The sequence below is a fragment of the Ranitomeya variabilis genome, chromosome 1, assembly GCF_051348905.1.
Source record: "Ranitomeya variabilis isolate aRanVar5 chromosome 1, aRanVar5.hap1, whole genome shotgun sequence".
Lineage (NCBI taxonomy): Eukaryota > Metazoa > Chordata > Amphibia > Anura > Dendrobatidae > Ranitomeya > Ranitomeya variabilis.
In genome coordinates, this window is record NC_135232.1 from 1,037,369,765 (window position 1) to 1,037,388,946 (window position 19,182).

A 19,182-nucleotide genomic window follows, 5' to 3' on the forward strand; every position below is an offset into this window, starting at 1 on the left:
CACCCTGATCATAGACACACCAGAGATTAGCACCACACCAGGGAATAAGATTAAAAATTTGCTTTTATTACATAACTAGATGGCAGCCCGATTCTAAAGAATCGGGAGTCTAGAATCCATATATACTTTATTTATTCAAATGTAAGAATAATACAATTAATAAATAATAGTAAGAAAGAACAAAAAATGGCTGCACTCACCAGCTCTTGACAATTCTTGTTATTTAAGGTATAGTTACACAGGATCCATGAACATGCTTATGAGGGGAGTGATGAAAGACATCAGACAACAACTTTGCGTGTTGTGGCAAATGCCACAACAACGGTTCTTTGCTTAAGAACAATAATGTAAATAATAAATAATATGTATCAATAACTAATGTATATTGGTATGTTCTTTCTTGGCACAAATTGCAGGAAGTAGTATTCTAGGCAATTATATATTAGATGGGCATTTCCTGAAGGAAATACATGGTGCTTGAACAGCGCTACCAGCTTTACAGCAGCACTTTTCACACACGGGACTGGGGGGCGCGCTTACTTTTGCACCCGGGGGCGCACTTACTTTTGCACCCAGAGGCGCACTTACTTTTGCACCCGGGGGCGCACTTACTTTTGCACCCGGGGGCGCACTTACTTTTGCACCCGGGGGCGCACTTACTTTTGCACCCGGGGGCGCACTTACTTTTGCACCCGGGGGCGCACTTACTTTTGCACCCGGGGGCGCACTTACTTTTGCACCCGGGGGTGCACTTACTTTTGGGGCCGCACTTACTTTTGGTGGGCGGGGTCCTCGGCCTCCGATTTGGTTGGTGGGGCCCCTCGTCCTCCGATTTGGTGGGTGGGGACCCTCGGCCTCCGATTTGGTGGGCGGGGACCGGCCTCCGATTTGGTGGGCGGGGACCCTCGGCCTCCGATTTGGTGGGCGGGGACCCTCGACCTCCGATTTGGTGGGCGGGGACCCTCGGCCTCCGCTTTGGTGGGCGGGGCCCCTCGGCCTCTGATTTGGTGGGCGGGGTCCCTCTGCCTCCGATTTGGTGGGCGGGGACCCTCGGCCTCCGCTTTGGTTGGCGGGGCCCCACGGCCTCCGATTTGGTGGGCGGGGTCCCTCTGCCTCCGCTTTGGTGGGCGGGGCCGCTCGGCCTTCGATTTGGTGGGCGGGGCCCCTCGGCCTCCGATTTGGTTGGTGGGGCCCCTCGGCCTCCGATTTGGTGGGCGGGGACCCTCGGCCTCCGATTTGGTGGGCGGGGACCCTCGGCCTCCGATTTGGTGGGCGGGGACCCTCGGCCTCCGATTTGGTGGGCGGGGACCCTCGGCCTCCGATTTGGTGGGCGGGGACCCTCGGCCTCCGATTTGGTGGGTGGGGACCCTCGGCCTCCGATTTGGTGGGCGGGGCCCCTCAGCCTCCGATGTGGTGGGCGGGGCCCCTCGGCCTCCGATTTGGTGGGCAGGGCCGCTCGGCCTTCGATTTGGTGGGCGGGGCTCCTTGGCCTCCGATTTGGTTGGCGGGGCCCCTCGGCCTCCGATTTGGTTGGCGGGGCCCCTCGGCCTCCGATTTGGTGGGCGGGGACTCTCGGCCTCCGATTTGGTGTGAGGGGACCCTTGGCCTCCGATTTGGTGGGCGGGCCCCCTCGACCTTCGATTTGGTGGGCGGGGCTCCTCGGCCTCCGATTTGGTTGGTGGGGCCCCTCGGCCTCCAATTTGGTGGGCGGGGACCCTCGGCCTCCGATTTGGTGGGCGGGGACCCTCGGCCTCCGATTTGGTGGGCGGGGATTCTCGTCCTCCGCTTTGGTGGGTGGGGCCCGTCGGCCTCCAATTTGGTGGGCGGGGCCCCTCGGCCTCCGATTTGGATGGTGTGGACCCTCGGCCTCCGATTTGGTGGGGGGGACCTTTGGCCTCCGATTTGGTGGGCAGGGACCCTCGGCCTCCGATTTGGTGGGCGGGGCCCCTCGGCCTCCGATGTGGTGGGCGGGGCCCCTCGGCCTCCGATTTGGAGGGTGGGGACCCCCGGCCTCTGATTTGGTGGGCGGGGCCCCTCGGCCTCCGATTTGGTGGGCGGGGACCCTCGGCCTCCGATTTGGTGGGCGGGGACCCTCGGCCTCCGATTTGGTAGGCGGGGCCCCTCGGCCTCCGATTTGGTGGGCGGGGACCCTCGGCCTCCCATTTGGTGGGCGGGGACCCTCGGCCTCCCATTTGGTGGGCGGGGACCCTCGGCCTCCGATTTGGTGGGCGGGGACCCTCGGCCTCCGCTTTGGTGGGCGGGGCCGGGCCCCTCGGCCTCCGCTTTGGTGGGCGGGGCTGCTCGGCCTTCGATTTGGTGGGCGGGGCTCCTCGGCCTCCGATTTGGTTGGCGGGGCCCCTCGGCCTCCGATTTGGTGTGTGCTCTGCCTGGGGCCACTGTGCTCTGCCTGGGGCCCCATATGCTGCCTGGGGCCCCTGTGCTCTGCCTGGGGCCCCATATGCTGCCTGGGGCCCCTGTGCTCTGCCTGGGGCCCCGGTGCTCTGCCTGGGGCCCCATGTTCTGCCTGTGGCCCCTGTGCTCTGCCTGGGGCCACTGTGCTCTGCCTGGGGCCCCATGTTCTGCCTGGGGCCACTGTGCTCTGCCTGGGGCCCCATAAGCTGCCTGGGGCCCCTGTGCTCTGCCTGGGACCACTGTGCTCTGCCTGGGGCCCCATATGCTGCCTGGGGCCCCTGTGCTCTGCCTGGGGCCACTGTGCTCTACCTGGGGCCCCATATGCTGCCTGGGGCCACTGTGCTCTGCCTGGTGCCCCATATGCTGCCTGGGGCCCCTGTGCTCTGCCTGGGGCCCCATATGCTGCCTGGGGCCCCTGTGCTCTGCCTGGGGCCCCTGTGCTCTGCCTGGGGCCCCATGTTCTGCCTGGGGCCCCTGTGCTATTCCTGGGGCCACTGTGCTCTGCCTGGGGCCCCATATGCTGCCTGGGGCCCCTGTGCTCTGCCTGGGGCCCCATATGCTGCCTGGGGCCCCTGTGCTCTGCCTGGGGCCCCTGTGCTCTGCCTGGGGCCCCATATGCTGCCTGGGGCCCCTGTGCTCTGCCTGGGGCCCCTGTGCTCTGCCTGGGGCCTCATGTTCTGCCTGGGGCCCCTGTGCTCTGCCTGGGGCCACTGTGCTCTGCCTGGGGCCCCATATGCTGCCTGGGGCCCCTGTGCTCTGCCTGGGGCCCCATATGCTGCCTGGGGCCCCTGTGCTCTGCCTGGGGCCACTGTGCTCTGCCTGGGGCCCCATAGGCTGCCTGGGGCCCCTGTGCTCTGCCTGGGACCACTGTGCTCTGCCTGGGGCCCCATATGCTGCCTGGGGCCCCTGTGCTCTGCCTGGGGCCACTGTGCTCTGCCTGGGGCCCCATATGCTGCCTGGGGCCCCTGTGCTCTGCCTGGGTGTAGGACACTGGTGACGTCACATATCTCCGGACATTAGCTCCGGACATTAGCTCCGGACATTAGCTCCGGACATTAGCTCCGGACAAAGCCACGGAAGTTGGCACAAATTGCAGGAAGTAGTATTCTAGGCAATTATATATTAGATTATAGTAGCAACAATAAATTCATAAAAACATGTATCATATAAAATGCTAGTACGCACCACAGGACATATAAAAATGGATAAATTAGAGCAAACCCAATATTTCATTAATAGATCCCCACTAATACCGTAAAAAAATAAAATATAACCTATGTGGTATACAGAAAGTGCTATAATTTATGTAAATATATATATATATATATATATATATATATATATATATATAAACCACTTAATATAAAGTGCAACGTGTTGAAGAAAATTAGATTGCACATATGCTATACATATGAATAGCAATCATAGGCGCAGCTGAAGAAAAAAAGTGCTATGTGCCAAATATTTAATATAAACTACAACGGTGCTTGCAAGCTCCCGCTACCATGAGCCTGGAAGAAGTAGTTAAAGTGACCAACATATGAACAGCAATCATAAGCCCAGCTGGAAAAAAGTGCTATGTGCCAAATAATAAACTCCAAGAGTGCTTGCAAGCTCACACAACCAAGAGCCTGAAAAAAATTATAAATATACAAAGTGACCTACGTGCACAGGGGGGGATCTATAAAAAATATATCGGTCAATACCTTGGGTGGCTAGGTCCTGTGGTAACGCCCCGACGCGCGTTTCGGACAAATTCCTTCGTCAGGGGGTGTTAGATAGAGGTCCGAGGAAACATCTGCATGTTTGTTTTGAGCAATTAAACATTGCAGTGCAGTGTGTGTATATAGCAATATGCTCCTACTATGTAATATAGATATGGAGCTCTAGTGACATGGCGTATACATGTATTCACCTACTCCCTTTTTTTATGATACTAGTTACCTTATAGTTTAGTTGCACTCACTAATGCGTTGTTTCCTATACTGCGCTCCTGGGTAGAGCGCATGCGCGGTCTGCGATCCGGGGTCTGTTGTCGTGTCCCAGTGTCCTTGGTAACGTCGGGTTCTCTGTCCCGTACGTCCGGTCACGTGGGACGTGGCCGCAGGTTCCCGGATCCTCCTGACTACGCATGCGCTGGAAGTACCGAGGGCGCCAGTGATAGGGGAACGCCAGTATATAAACTTTCCTCGGACCTCTATCTAACACCCCCTGACGAAGGAATTTGTCCGAAACGCGCATCGGGGCGCTACCACAGGACCTAGCCACCCAAGGTATTGACCGATATATTTTTTATAGATCCCCCCCTATGCACGTAGGTCACTTTGTATATTTATAATTTTTTTCAGGCTCTTGGTTGTGTGAGCTTGCAAGCACTCTTGGAGTTTATTATTTGGCACATAGCACTTTTTTCCAGCTGGGCTTATGATTGCTGTTCATATGTTGGTCACTTTAACTACTTCTTCCAGGCTCATGGTAGCGGGAGCTTGCAAGCACCGTTGTAGTTTATATTAAATATTTAGCACATAGCACTTTTTTTCTTCAGCTGCGCCTATGATTGCTATTCATATGTATAGCATATGTGCAATCTAATTTTCTTCAACACGTTGCACTTTATATTAAGTGGTTTATATATATATATATATATTTTTTTTTACATAAATCATAGCACTTTCTGTATACCACATAGGTTATATTTAATTTTTTTACGATATTAGTGGGGATCTATTAATGAAATATTGGGTTTGCTCTAATTTATCCATTTTTATATGTCCTGTGGTGCGTACTAGCATTTTATATGATACATGTTTTTATGAATTTATTGTTGCTACTATAATTATGTAATAAAAGCAAATTTTTAATTTTATTCCCTGGTGTGGTGCTAATCTCTGGTGTGTCTATGATCAGGGTGTTTGGGTTGTCCTATTTTTCACTGTGCACGGCGTTGCTTTGTTTGTGTACGTCCCACAAGTCCCATCGTCCCTCTACAAATCACTTGAGGAAAGGAATTCAAGGCTGCTCCATTTCTATAAGTAGCATAATGCTATTTACAGCTTCCCCTACCACCGGCCGAGGGACGGTTTTTTTCTTAGGCTGAAAAAGCTATGTTTCATTGTCCATACAGTAATACTTTTGACTGTGACAGTAACGGGTTTGAGTTTATGGCAGACTTCTAATCTGGTCTTGCTACATATGAAATGTTCCAGTGATCAGTAAATGTGACCTGGGAGGAGGATTTATTTACACCGAATGTGGAGATAGACATTGTTGTCACAGAGAGCAAAGTGCAATTAATGAGCCAATGTCCCTAAAATATTTATTGATCCAGCATGAGAAATGATTAGAATACCTTACTCTACAACACCACTCCACATCCATGTATCATCTGTATGTCCTTTTTCAGTGTGTCATCCGCGTGTAAGGTTGGTGGACTGTGCTGAATCATTCCTGGCCCTGAAGACACCAATCGTGCTCTGTTGTATTGCAATGTGTATTATGTAATTCGTCTTTGTTTATATCGTGTCATGTGATTTATGTGGTTATGGACAGTGTGTAGTAGAGTTATAAGTAATAGACAGTGTAGGATGTGATAATGTAAGGCATACTGTAGAGTTAAAGATAAGTAGTATAGGGATAGATAGTTGACTGTAGTTTAGGTAGAGAAGTTAGGGTAAGATAGAGTAAATGTTGGGACTAGCCCATAGGTGGTGGAGTTAGTGTTAGGGACGGTGACAAAGTTCCTAGTAGTTAGTGAGATAGTGCCTAGAAAGTATAGTGTGCAGGGCCTCTTAAGGAGGGTGACCCTAAGTGAGAAGAGACTAAGGATGAGAGATAGTGTGATCCTGAAGAGAAGTGGCTGATGAGACAGAATGGCCTTCCGCAGAGGTGTCCTTCAATAGAACGCCGAGTTACAAATCCCGGAGCTTCTAACGCTGAAGGTAATGTACCTAAACAGGACTGAGATGGTGAGACTTGTGGCAGTTTCCAGAGGTGGATCCAGGGCGCCGGTAGTGGAAGAAATAGGATGCAAAACAGCAGAGCAAGTAGAGAGACTTGCTGATCAGGTCTGCGGCGTTCAAGCTGGGTTGGGGTGGATGGAGTAGGACGAAACAGTGTGTCTGCAAAGCCCTGGAGTAATCTACGGAGGAAGAATACTGAGAGTGAACGATCCTTTATACTGTAGTAGACATATCTATAAGACTTTGTACCCGCTATCCCTTGTATATAACTTGTACCAAGTTATCACCCAGTAAAGAGTTTTTGTTGGAACGGAAGTCTCCCTCATTCAAACTTAAAACACATGGTCCTGGCCAGCCCACACCACCGTCTACATGCGGCCTTCATGGGTATGATGCCCTCATTGTATAAGACTACATATCCAGCCTGGACCTCCACTTTCAGGTAGCGCCCCGCGCCGCTCTACACATATATCCCTTTTTACTTCAGGGTGTCATCTGTGTGTCCGTTTTTACATCAGTTTGTCACCAGTGTTTTTCATAGATGGATAGAGAAATAAATAAATGACAAAGCTTCTCCTATACTTTGCATTGTTAAACATGGACAACATATGTATGGCACACGGATACCATCAGTGTGCTGTACATGCTGTTCATTGACACATTGACCTGCATTGGCCCTTTTCATCTGTGTTGCCGGAAACTGACATTTCTCTCTTATTCTCTGTATGTTTTGCATGGACACATGGTCCAAGAAAATCATGGTCATGTGAACAGCAGTATAGATTACAATGGATACATGCTGCATCCATGAAAAAAGAGTCCTCATAGAGCCAGACAAAATATGACAGCCTGCAGAAAAGAGATGGCCTGCAAAGGCCTGTAAAGGTGAGACAAAGACAGCCTGTTGAAAGATGCCAATGAAAAGGAAATCTCTCTTTGCAGAAGTACCAGTCTGAATGGAGCAGTGTCTAGGGGTGCAGCAGAAAAAATCTGTAGACTGTGCAGTGTAGAGGTGAGCAATTAATTTTCCTAAGGCACCACATGAGAGACCGTGCCTGTTTAGAGGGACAAACCAACAGGCCAAACGTAATTCTGCTCATTATTATTGTTTTATATTAAATGATATCACTTAATATTGAGCAGTATGCCTGTTGACTAGCTGCTACTGCTAATACATGTGACCATAGGCTTATTGTAAAACTGATTCTTACCTGTGGCAGCTAAACAAAACCATATAGTTTGCTTTTATATAGTTTATAAAAATGCTAAATCATACTGCTCCTGATAGCCATCCATGTACATTAATCAACAGCTACAAAGCACAATATGATGCCCCCACAGTCCCCCACACAGTATAATGTTCCTACACAGCTCTCTACAGAGTATGATGATCTGTGGAGATAGAGCTGGAGGAGAAACTGTTACGGAACTGCAAGACAGAACTAGGATAGAAGGGGGAAAACTGACCCTGCACTGAGACTAGGCTGATACCCTACGATGGAGTGGGCAACCCATTCCTTGCGAATAGACCCGCCGACGATCCTAGGTTAATCTCAACGAAGACCTATAGATAGGGGGAAGGAGGTCCTGAAAGATCTAAGGACTGGGTATAAAAACAGGTCACCTCCTAATAGAAACACAGAGAAGGCTGCAGAAACCAAACAAACAGAAACTAAGGATATCAGAACTGGGGGTCCCAGAACTGCACAATATCAAACACAGAAAGCTATCAAAGCACCTAGCCAGAGCTCTAGTGGATTAACACTGTTGTCCAGCAAGGACTGGGAGGCAGGTGCTGGGTAATAAAGAGTGATACAATCACCTAACCAAGACAACCCAGTACCAAGGGAAAAAGACCAGCAGCCAGAAAACCACAACAAGATGGCGGATGGTCAAAAAACAAAACAGATTCTTACAGAAACCCTTGATTGAAGATATCAGAGGCCCAAGGCTGGTTTCACATTTGCGGATGGAGGTGCTGCGGAAGGCTGCATATGTCCTCCATGAAGCTCCAACCACCGCCGTACCTCCTCTGTTCAGCTCCGCCAATGTCGGCATGCGGCGTGTGTGCGGCGCCCCAGGGTCCTGGTCGTCGCAGTGCTATTGCTTTCCTCTCGGAGAGTGATGCTACGTTTGGAGGCAAGAAAGGACAACTGCATCCAGGTATCACAAACATGCAACACATTTCACACTCCAGACCACCAGGGGGAGCTTCTGCTCCTATTTATTAGGTCACTCCCCATATATATAACTGGTAGTCTGTAGGGAAAGTTAGGGAGTTCCAGACAGCAGTCACTACTGGCTGAGCTCAGCTCAGTCAGTTCCAGACCAGTCTCTGAGGAGGGTAGAAGGTTAAAGGAGCTGTGCATGCCCTCCGAGCTGCAGCTCCCAGAAAGAGATATTGAAAGAACTGTATTGCAGCGAGCGTGCATGGAAAGCAAAGGAGAGGATACCAGAAGGGGACCAGCCCTGCTCAGGCTGCCTCCTTCTGAGGTGCAGAATCCCGGTAACCGGAACACCGAGGGAGTAAGGACCTCTATGCTTTACTCCAGAGACCGGCAGGACAGCTAATTGAAGGTTACCTGTTTGCACCTACACCCAGGAGGCACGGTGGCACCCCTCAGAGGCCAGGGCATGCCCCTATAAACAGCCTCAAGCCACCAGTCATACGGGTTTTGTCCTATCTGACTACGGGGGACAGAGAGAGAGACACCACATCTGTGAGACCCTTATTTGAAGCTTATGCAGTAAGGGACTACACCACTACAGCGCAAGGGAAGGCTATTGATTTCCACCTGGACAAGGGGACTCTGGACTTGCCTCCAAACCGGCCGGACTCTGCCTGCCCTGTGATCTGGTGCCCTGGACTGTGGATGCTGAAGTCTTCAGTAAAGGTAAAGAGACTGCAACCTTGAGTCCTCGTTATTCTCTGCGCCATTCACCATATTACCATCTACACACTGGGAAGCCCTGGGGATATACTTCACCTGTGGGAAGATATACCATCTAGCTGCCATAACATCACCCCAGCGGACCCCCTTAAAGCAGCGTCGGTCACCCTGACCGAATACCACAGTGTTGTGTATCCGCTTTTTGGGCTCCCCTGGTGGTTGCTGGTGGTACTGGTGACTTGTTTGCCTTTACTGCTTCTGTTCACCTGCTTCCATCAGTGTTTGGGAGTTTCCTATTTAGCCTTGCTCTCCAGTCATTTCCTTGCCGGTCATCATTGTAACCAGAGCCTTCGGTTGCATGTTCCTGCTACTAGTCTGCTGATCAGCTAAGTGGACTTTGTCCTTTTGTTTTGTATCTTTTGTCCAGTTTGCAGTTTTTGTAATTCTCTGTAGCTGGAAGCTCTTGCGGGCTGAAATTGCCACTCCTGTGTCATGAGTTGACACAGGAGTCTTAAAGTAATTTCAGGGTGGTTTTTGAAAGGGTTTTCAGTTGACCGTGAAGTCCTCTTTTGTATCCTTCTGCTATCTAGTAAGTGGACCTCTCTTTGCTAAATCTACTTTCATACTGTGTATGTTTTTTCCTCTTAATTCACCGTTATTACATGTGGGGGGCTGCTATCATCTTTTGGGGTATTTCCCTAGAGGTAAGCCAGGTCTGTTTCTTCCTCTACCAGGTGTAGTTAGTCCTCCGGCTGGCGCGTGGCATCTAGGAAGTCGTAGGTATGCTCCCTGGCCACTATTAGTTGTGTGGTAGATTTAGCTCACGGTCAACTTGAGTTTCCATCACCCGAGAGCTCGTTCGTTATTTATATGTTTCTTACGTTCCCTTGCCATTGGGAACCATGACAGTATGACCGGCCGGTGTTAAACTTATTGGCAGAAGAAAGGAGAGAAAAAAGAAGTCTGTAAAAAAAATTTTTTTTTCCTTTTTCCCTATGCTTGCTCCATAGTTGGATCAGTTGTATTTCAGCTCTAATTACTGCCTTTGCCTTTCTCTCCTTATAATCCTTGAATGGCTCTGAGCTCACCTGTTTAAAGATGGATCCTCAGAGTTTGGCTGCAGGTTTAAATAATCTTGCTACGAAGGTTCAAAATTTACAAGATTTTGTTATGCATACTCCTATTTCTGAACCTAAAATCCCTACACCAGAGGTATTTTCCGGAGATAGATCTCGGTTTCTGAATTTCAAATATAATTGTAAATTATTCCTTTCTCTCAGACCTCACTCCTCAGGAGATCCTGTCCAGCAGGTCAAGATTGTAATTTCTTTGCTGCGAGGTGACCCTCAAAATTGGGCATTTTCATTGGCACCAGGGGATCCTGCGCTGCTCAATGTGGATGCGTTTTTCTTGGCTTTAGGGTTGCTTTATGAGGAACCTAATTTGGAGATTCAAGCTGAAAAAGCTTTGATAGCCCTATCTCAAGGGCAAGATGAAGCAGAGATATACTGCCAAAAATTTCGTAAATGGTCTGTGCTTACTCAGTGGAATGAGTGCGCCTTAGCGGCAAATTTCAGAGAGGGCCTTTCTGATGCCGTTAAAGATGTTATGGTCGGGTTCCCTGCGCCTACAGGTCTGAATGAGTCCATGACAATGGCAATTCAGATTGATCGGCGTTTGCGGGAGCGCAAACCCGTGCACCATTTGGCGGTATCTTCTGAAGAGACGCCAGAGAAAATGCAATGTGACAGAGTTATGTCCAGAGGTGAGCGGCAGAATTATAGGCGTAAAAATGGGTTATGCTTCTATTGTGGTGATTCTGCTCATGTTATATCGGCATGCTCTAAACGTACTAGGAAGGTTGACAAGTCTATTTCAATTGGCACTTTACAGTCCAAATTTATTTTGTCTCTAACCTTGATTTGTTCATTATCAGTTATTACCGTGGATGCCTATGTGGACTCTGGCGCCGCTCTGAGTCTTATGGACTGGTCCTTTGCCAGGCGCTGTGGGTTTGATTTAGAGCCTCTGGAAGTCCCTATACCTCTGAAGGGTGTTGATTCTACGCCTTTGGCTTGTAATAGGCCACAGTTCTGGACGCAGGTGACTATGCGTATGACTCCAGACCATCAGGAGGTGATTCGCTTCCTTGTGTTGTACAGTTTACATGATGTTTTGGTGCTTGGATTACCATGGCTACAGTCTCATAACCCAGTCCTTGACTGGAAAGCTATGTCTGTGTTAAGCTGGGGATGTCGGGGGGCTCATGGGGACACTCCTTTGGTGTCCATTTCGTCATCTATTCCATCTGAGATTCCGGCATTTTTGTCTGATTATCGTGATATTTTTGAAGAGCCTAAAATTGGTTCACTCCCTCCTCACAGGGATTGTGATTGCGCCATAGATCTGATTCCTGGCAGTAAATTTCCAAAGGGTCGTTTGTTTAACCTATCTGTACCCGAACATGCTGCTATGCGCGAGTATGTTAAGGAGTCCCTGGAAAAGGGACATATTCGTCCTTCTTCATCACCTTTAGGAGCCGGTTTTTTCTTTGTCTCTAAAAAGGATGGCTCTCTGAGGCCTTGTATTGATTATCGACTCCTGAATAAAATTACAGTCAAATATCAGTATCCGTTGCCTTTACTGACTGATTTGTTTGCTCGCATAAGGGGGGCTAAGTGGTTATCTAAGATTGATCTTCGTGGGGCGTATAATTTGGTGCGAATTAAGCAGGGGGATGAGTGGAAAACCGCATTTAATACGCCTGAGGGCCATTTTGAGTATTTGGTAATGCCTTTCGGCCTTTCTAATGCACCTTCTGTCTTTCAGTCCTTAATGCATGATATTTTCCGTGAATATTTGGATAAATTTATGATTGTGTACTTGGATGATATTTTGATTTTTTCTGATGACTGGGAGTCTCATGTTCAGCAGGTCAGGAGGGTTTTTCAGGTTTTGCGGGAGAATTCTTTGTGTGTAAAGGGTTCAAAGTGTGTTTTTTGGGGTTCAAAAAATTTCCTTTTTGGGGTACATTTTTTCCCCTTCTTCTATTGAGATGGACCCTGTCAAGGTTCGGGCTATTTACGACTGGACGCAGCCTACTTCTCTGAAGAGTCTTCAGAAATTCTTGGGCTTTGCTAATTTTTATCGTCGATTTATAGCTGGTTTTTCTGGCGTTGCTAAACCTCTGACGGATTTGACTAAGAAGGGTGCTGATGTTGCCAATTGGTCCCCTGCTGCTGTGGAGGCCTTTCGGGAGCTTAAGCGCCGCTTTTTGTCTGCCCCTGTGTTGCGCCAGCCTGATGTTTCTCTTCCCTTTCAGGTTGAGGTCGATGCTTCCGAGATCGGAGCGGGGGCGGTTTTGTCGCAGAGAAGTTCCGACTGCTCAGTGATGAGACCTTGTGCGTTCTTTTCGCGAAAATTTTCGGCCGCCGAGCGAAACTATGATGTTGGTAATCGGGAGCTTTTGGCCATGAAGTGGGCATTTGAGGAGTGGCGTCATTGGCTTGAGGGTGCCAGACATCAGGTGGTAGTTTTGACTGATCACAAGAATTTAATTTATTTGGAGTCTGCCAGGCGCCTGAATCCTAGACAGGCACGTTGGTCGTTGTTCTTTTCCCGGTTTAATTTTGTGGTCTCGTACTTACCGGGTTCTAGGAATGTGAAGGCAGATGCTCTTTCTAGGAGTTTTGAACCTGACTCTCCTGGGAATTCTGTACCTGCTGGTGTCCTTAAGGATGGGGTGGTTTTGTCTGCTGTCTCTCCAGATTTGCGACGTGCTTTGCAAGAATTTCAGGCGGATAGACCGGATCGTTGTCCGTCTGGTAGACTGTTTGTTCCTGACGATTGGATCACTAGAGTCATCTCGGAAGTTCATTCTTCTACTCTGGCAGGTCATCCGGGAATTTTTGGCACCAGAGATTTGGTGGCTAGATCCTTCTGGTGGCCTTCCCTGTCTCGAGATGTGCGTGTTTTTGTGCAGTCTTGCGATGTGTGTGCTCGGGCCAAGCCTTGTTGTTCTAGGGCTAGTGGGTTGTTGTTGCCCTTGCCTATTCCTAAGAGGCCTTGGATGCACATCTCTATGGACTTTATCTCGGATCTCCCTGTTTCTCAGAAGATGTCTGTCATCTGGGTGGTGTGTGACCGTTTTTCTAAAATGGTTCATTTGGTGCCATTGCCTAAGTTGCCTTCCTCATCTGAGTTGGTCCCTCTGTTTTTTCAAAATGTGGTTCGCTTGCATGGTATTCCGGAAAACATCGTTTCTGACAGGGGTACCCAGTTCGTGTCTAGATTTTGGCGGGCAGTCTGTGCCAGGTTGGGCATTGATTTGTCCTTTTCGTCTGCATTCCATCCTCAGACCAATGGCCAGACGGAGCGAACTAATCAAACTTTGGAGACTTATTTGAGGTGTTTTGTGTCTGCGGATCAGGATGATTGGGTTGCCTTTCTGCCGTTGGCGGAGTTTGCTCTTAATAATCGGGCTAGTTCTGCCACTTTGGTTTCTCCTTTCTTTTGCAATTCAGGGTTTCATCCGCGGTTTTCATCTGGTCAGGTTGAATCTTCGGATTGTCCTGGAGTGGATGCGGTGGTGGATCGGTTGCATCGGATTTGGGGACAAGTGGTGGATAATTTGGAATTGTCCCAGGAGAGGACTCAGCAGTTTGCTAACCGTCGTCGTCGTGTTGGTCCATACCTTCGCGTTGGGGACTTGGTGTGGTTGTCTTCCCGTTTTGTCCCTATGAGGGTTTCTTCTCCCAAATTTAAGCCTCGGTTCATCGGTCCTTATAGGATTTTGGAGATTCTTAACCCTGTTTCCTTTCGTTTGGACCTCCCGACATCTTTCGCTATCCATAATGTGTTCCATCGGTCGTTGTTGCGGAGATATGAGGTACCGGTGGTTCCTTCTACTGAACCTCCTGCTCCTGTGCTGGTGGAGGGTGAATTGGAGTACGTCGTAGAGAAGATCTTGGACTCCCGTATTTCCAGACGGAGACTTCAATATCTGGTTAAATGGAAAGGCTATGGTCAGGAATATAATTCTTGGGTAACTGCCTCTGATGTTCATGCCTCGGATTTGGTTTGTGCCTTTCATAGGGCTCATCCAGATCGCCCTGGCGGTTCTTGTGAGGGTTCAGTGCCCCCTCCTTAAGGGGAGGGTACTGTTGTGTATCTGCGGCGCGCCCCCACACCGCCGCAGGGCCGAGGGGTACCCGGAGCCGGGCCTCTAGTTCTCAGTCTCGGGGTTGTCACGGTGGCTAGACCCGGTCCGTGACCCTGTCCGTCAGTGGGGGGCGTCCGGTGTAATAGGTGGTAGTAATGGTAGCGGTGCGGTTGTGGGGTGTAAGTCGCGGTAAATAACGAGGACACCAGGTTGCAGTCTCTTTACCTCTTTACTGGAGATCTCTGAGTCCTCAGTCCAGAACACGGTTCACCAGGCTACGCAAGTCCGGCCGGTCCAATGGCACCTCCAGAGTTCTCCTCTCAGGTGGAAATCTGTGCCTTCCTTCTAGCGCTATGTGTTGTAGTCCTTCCCTGCTGTGCTCACGGAAAGTAACCCCACAACGGTTGTGTCTGTTTCTTAAGTTCCCTCACAACTCGATTTGATGTTCCTCTGTAATCCACCCCTTCCCTGTATTCAGGTTGGAATGGCACCCGTTTGTCAGGTAGGCCTGGAGTTCTTCCGGGACCCTAGAGTCGCCCCTCTCCCGCAATTGCCCCCCAAGACTTCATAGGTGATATGTGGTAGACAGCCCGCCTGAGACCGACTGTCCTGCCGCTGTTTGGAGTATGGCTTGAAGCTGTATTCTAATCCACTCCCTCGGCGTTCCGGCCACCGGTATTGCGCCTCAGCAGGGTGCTGCCTCTTTCAACAAAACCCCTGCTGGTATTCTCCTTCTGCTTGATCTCGTTTCTCACTCAGCACAATCTATCTCGCTTCTAGTCCTTTCTTGAGTCCCGCCGCTTCCAGGAGCCTGCGCGGACCCGTTACGTTCTTTCTATGCCAAGCCTCTGCCAGGATCCCACCCCTGGCAGAGACTCTACAGTCTCTCCCTTCACAACACCCCCTGCCACAGGGTGTTGCTCCGCTCAATCCCGTCAGCGTTCTGTCTAACTTCCTGCCTGACCCCCAGTTTACCCACTATGGTGGGGAGTGGCCTAATGAATAGCACCCTTAGCTCCCCCCGGAGGCCCAGCTGTGAAACATATTGGTGTCTGTGATACCTGATTGGAGGAACTCCTTCGGTGCCATCGAACGTACCATGGCTCCCCTTAGCGGCGAAGCCACAGCACTGCAACGACCAGGACTCTGGGGCGCTGCACTCCCCCCTGGTTAAACACAGTACTCCGGGACTGGGAAGAAAAACAACAATACAGATTAGCAAAAAGACATACAATTTTGTTGAGTGCAAAACGATAAGTATACTTGAACAGGCTTCCCTTTATGGGAGGTGAGGACACTTTTAACGTTACAAACATGGTCAACATTATAAATTACAGGCTATGCATAACTCCTGTTACCCAACCGGGTATTCTACTTAGTGCAAATTCTGGAACAATAAATTAACATTGCCTTTAAGAAACATACACTCTTAGTTTACCAAAGGCCTTCCTATAATCACATTACAGGGTAAGGTAACTTCACATTCTCCTACTTTGAACCTGCAGGACCGCCTGTCCCTATGGCACCAGACCTACTGCCTCTCCTTTCTTTTACAGGACCGCCCCGTTCAGCCAGGGCCTACTGCCTTTCGCTACTATACATAGTATAGACATAACATTCCTTTCGTTTAAAGAACTCTGAGCCAGCTCTACTCGGCTCCTTTAAGGACTCACTCTCTAACCCCTACGGGTTCGCCTTCTGTCCTTAGTAACAAAGTAACTTTCTATGGGGACGCAGGGTTGACCTTCTATCCTCACCTTCATCATTACTTCCTTACTTTCAGCTATGCAGATCTCTATCTCTACCCCTACGGGCTCTCTGCATCTTTTCTTTCTGCAAAACATTATTTAGATTTCACATTTCAACAAATTCAACACATATAACTTAGCATGTAAAACAGTTACATTTCTTTTTCAAGCTTCATTATCACATTACTGTTCTGCAACAGTATCTTTCTCAAGTTCAATTTCACACATCCCCTTTAAGAGGGGACCAAGTCTTTCTGAGGTAGCTCGTCTTCTCAGCCTACCAGCCCACGCAAAGGTTCCGGTATGGTATCTTCGCAAAGTGTCTTTAACTAGAACCGGTAGGAAAGGTATCTTCACAAAGTGTCTTTGGCTCAAACCAATAGGGCAAATATCTTCGCAAAGTGTCTTTGGCTAAAACCAGTAGGGAGCACCTTTAAGAAGGTGCAAACTATTTACAAAAGAAAGTTCGAATCATGCACAGTCCATGATTTCTGCAGTTTGTGTAACTTGGTGCAAAAACTTCAAGAAAAAGAAAAACAAACAAAGGGGATCCCGGGTCAACAAAGGGATCCATTAACCCTGGACAGGTTTAGCAGCAACTTAAAAGAACAAACAGTAACTATTTACATTTTCACAAAGCGAAATCTTACTCTTCTTTCAGAAGTTTCCATGAGGCGCCACCTGGCGGGCGGACCCCTGCAATTCAGGTTTCAGGTCCACTCCCGCTGCCAGATACACCCCATGGGTGCGGGTCTGTTGCACGACCAGGTCGTGCGCGGCGATCAAGGTCTGTGTCCCCACTTCTCTCTGTGCTGGTACATCCGGAACATCGGTCACTCGAAGGGGCACCTCCTTAGGCACGACGGTGGTGGCGGCGATCGGGTGGCAGATCGCAAGTTCTGTGGTCAGGCAGGTGGGGCCGACCAGGGTGGTCACAGATCGGTCACACGGCGGCACTTTGGCCACAGGGGCTGGTTTCTCTTTCTTGTAGACGTTCAGAGCGAACCACCCCTTTTCCCCAAGATGCCGGGTGTAGGTAACACTGTCTCCCGGATAGAGGTCTCGATCGGGGTGACCCTCTCTAAGGTGTGACTCGACATCCCGTCGGTTAACAAAGACCTCCGCGTATAGCCCCGGTTCTTTAATGAAGCCCCAGCCTCCTTGGAGTTTAAAGACGGTGATGATGCCCTGCCTGCGCGGGGCCTGGTGAGTGGTGGGGTCCTTACGGGCCCGGTCCTTGACCGCCAAATCTTTTTGATGGTAGGCCTCCCGTTTAGCCTGATGTGTTTCCTCTTCCTCTCGCCACCGCTGTTCTAGCTGGATCTGGTATTCTTCCCAGCTTAGGGCCTGTACCATTTCTCCCTTCTGGGTCTCCACCCCGGGGAACCCCATGAGATTGGATCCAGGGTTCACCCAGCGGCACACCGTGCGCTCCGCGCTGACCTCACACGGCAAGGGAGTAGGGGTGATTGGGGCTCGCATACGGTGTTCCATGCCCGTGGCTTCCTCCCATGGTAACAGGCGCTGAAGTCTATGGGTCCCCGGGAGAGGTGGTGCTGCTACGGGACCCACTAACACACCCTCTGCTGGTGGGGCAGGATCGGCGGACTCACCCACTGGTACGATTCCACCTTCCGCAACAGGTCCCGCTGGTTCTTCCGATGTCCGGGAATCCACTGCCGGTCCCACCTGATGCGGGGCCTGGACTCTTACATGCAGTTGGAGGAGCTGGTTATATAAATCCTCCATCTCGGCTCTCAGGAATTTGGTGTTATCCACGGAGGACAGGCTGCTGGGCTCATCCGGGTAGTCAGGGGGGACTTCCACTTCAACCCCGCTGTCGGGTTCGGAGCTGCTGGCCATAGCGTCCTCCACGTGGGTCGCTTCCTGGTCTTTTTCCCGCTCTCTCCTGCGTGAGCAGTTTCGTTTTCTCTGCCTCCGCCCCCCATTAAGGATTAGGAGGCGGATCTCTGCTGCTGACGGACACGTCCTCACTGCACAGAAATATTTAGACTGGGCGGCCATTATTCTTCGCGCTCTCCAGCTCGTCTACGCCCACTCCACGCCCCTCTTCTCTTCCTGCGCTCTCCTCAGCGCTGCAATGGCGGCGGATTTTGGCGGCAACTGGCGCAGCACAGTCTTTGTAATAAAGTACAGTCCAAGCACAACAAATCACAGTCTCTAGGCACACATGACCTGATTCTTCAGGCTTAAGTAGATCCTGTTCGTGACGCCAAGTCTGCGGCGCGCCCCCACACCGCCGCAGGGCCGAGGGGTACCCGGAGCCGGGCCTCTAGTTCTCAGTCTCGGGGTTGTCACGGTGGCTAGACCCGGTCCATGACCCTGTCCGTCAGTGGGGGGCGTCCGGTGTAATAGGTGGTAGTAATGGTAGCGGTGCGGTTGTGGGGTGTAAGTCGCGGTAAATAACGAGGACACCAGGTTGCAGTCTCTTTACCTCTTTACTGGAGATCTCTGAGTCCTCAGTCCAGAACACGGTTCACCAGGCTACGCAAGTCCGGCCGGTCCAATGGCACCTCCAGAGTTCTCCTCTCAGGTGGAAATCTGTGCCTTCCTTCTAGCGCTATGTGTTGTAGTCCTTCCCTGCTGTGCTCACGGAAAGTAACCCCACAACGGTTGTGTCTGTTTCTTAAGTTCCCTCACAACTCGATTTGATGTTCCTCTGTAATCCACCCCTTCCCTGTATTCAGGTTGGAATGGCACCCGTTTGTCAGGTAGGCCTGGAGTTCTTCCGGGACCCTAGAGTCGCCCCTCTCCCGCAATTGCCCCCCAAGACTTCATAGGTGATATGTGGTAGACAGCCCGCCTGAGACCGACTGTCCTGCCGCTGTTTGGAGTATGGCTTGAAGCTGTATTCTAATCCACTCCCTCGGCGTTCCGGCCACCGGTATTGCGCCTCAGCAGGGTGCTGCCTCTTTCAACAAAACCCCTGCTGGTATTCTCCTTCTGCTTGATCTCGTTTCTCACTCAGCACAATCTATCTCGCTTCTAGT